This window comes from Sinocyclocheilus rhinocerous, unplaced genomic scaffold (genome assembly GCF_001515625.1).
Source record: "Sinocyclocheilus rhinocerous isolate Xijiao unplaced genomic scaffold, SAMN03320098_v1.1 scaffold753, whole genome shotgun sequence".
Taxonomy (NCBI): Eukaryota; Metazoa; Chordata; class Actinopteri; order Cypriniformes; family Cyprinidae; genus Sinocyclocheilus; species Sinocyclocheilus rhinocerous.
The window spans coordinates 548,092-549,820 of NW_015655991.1; the positions used below are offsets into that span (position 1 = coordinate 548,092).

The window sequence follows — 1,729 nt, forward strand, 5'->3', positions numbered from 1 at the left end:
GACCGGTTACTTCCTGAGAACCGGCTCAAAAGAACGATTCGTTCAAGAACCGAACATCACTAATCACTAGAGGTTTGGCATGACATGCAGCGGCACCGTCGCAGTCTCTGTCCGGCGCGGGTGAAATAATTATAATGCTATTTTTCTTCATTAAATAACTTATAAAGTAATTTGAAAACCTTGTGTGAGACGTAAATTCACAAACAGCGTGAGTGAATCACCGCGTGCTCTCTCTTTCTCTCTCAAAATACGCAAATGGCTTCAAATCACATCACGTCTGTCTTTCACGAGTTCACGCTTACATATACTGCGCTGCAAGCGCTGAATTAAAGTAGCAGCGCATTGTTTGCAGTAAATATGAACATGGATTGACACTAAATTTAATCAATTACACCATAAATGTATTTTATTAAAGTCTACTGTGTTTCACAGTCAACACATATGGCTTTTTGGCTAGGTAAACAAGGCAATAATAGATGCACTCGTGGAGGTAGAAAAACAAAGTTCTTTATGAACCGCAGATTGCTTGTAATAAAGATTTATAATAATAAAAAAGGAAAGGCAGTAGAGCTGACTGTTTCTGTCAATGGTAAGTTTGAGTATCACTATAAATAGTTATAAATTATAAAAAGAAGGCTTTAAAAAGATCGGTATCGGAGATCTGTATAGGCAGATACTGCTTTCTGTGATCGGTGATCGGCCTCAAAAATCCTAATCGGAGCACCCCTAACTGTGGGTGTAACAAACCACAAATGTCGGTGCCGTTATTAACCAAGAGTGTTATTCAGGTCACTAGCTGTATACATATAGACATTTAGCTAACTTTAACTAAAGAGGTCAAGGTTTGGCTAGTTAGCATGACCCAGCTAGCCCCTGCTGGTAGATCTTTTTCTATTGACTGCTATTTAAAAGTTGCTGTGTATTCTGATTAAACTATATTTGCAAGGAAATATAAATTGTAAATGTTATAGATGTTTTGCAAGGTGATCAAATTTTTTTATTTATTTTTTTATTGTTTTATTATTTTTTCATTTTATTTTTTTAAACTCTTAAAAAGGATTGTTTATCTAAAAATGAGAAATCTGTCACAGGCACCTGTGTGACGTTCTTTCTTCTGATTAATGTCTGTGTGTTTTTTCTTTTTTTTTTTTTTTTAGAATGGAGGTCAATGGTCACCAAAACTGTTTGGTTACCAACATTCTTCAAAATAACTTTTAAAGAGTGAACTATCTCTTTGACTATTCCTTTAAAAGTTTAAAATGGACCTATATAATGGACTGGATAGAATGTATAATATATAACTTGGATAACAGTAATGGGCTTGAAAAGTTTTTGTGTGTTGTGTATAGAGCTGCACGATTAATCGTTAAAAGATCGCGATCTCGATTCAGACAACCACACGATCTCATTTCTAAATGACAACGATTCTCCCGTGTCTACTAAACCTTTGAAAAAGTCTTACCGGATCATTCAAATCTGCGTTCGCACTGCCGCTGACACAGAGAGAGCAGTTACCATGTTTGGTTAAGAAACCGCTTCTTTTCAACTACACAGTATTATTTCTGTCATAAAGTCATTCATATTATCACAGAAATACTGGGATGAAAGTTTATAATTCAGATAAAAACATTGATGTCAATGGTAGCGCGACCAAAATAGAGCAAATCCGCGTTTGAAAGTAACTGCCACATAACGTTTGTGTCGATTGCATTGTTTCGCCACTAGGTGG

At 35.8% G+C, this 1,729-nt stretch overlaps 1 protein-coding gene across 2 annotated transcripts in view; it reads left to right on the forward strand.

The window, feature by feature from the left end:
- Window positions 1-1,729, forward strand: part of LOC107718954 (capZ-interacting protein-like) — a 27,196-nt gene that overhangs the window by 5,427 nt on the left and 20,040 nt on the right. The window lies entirely within an intron of this gene.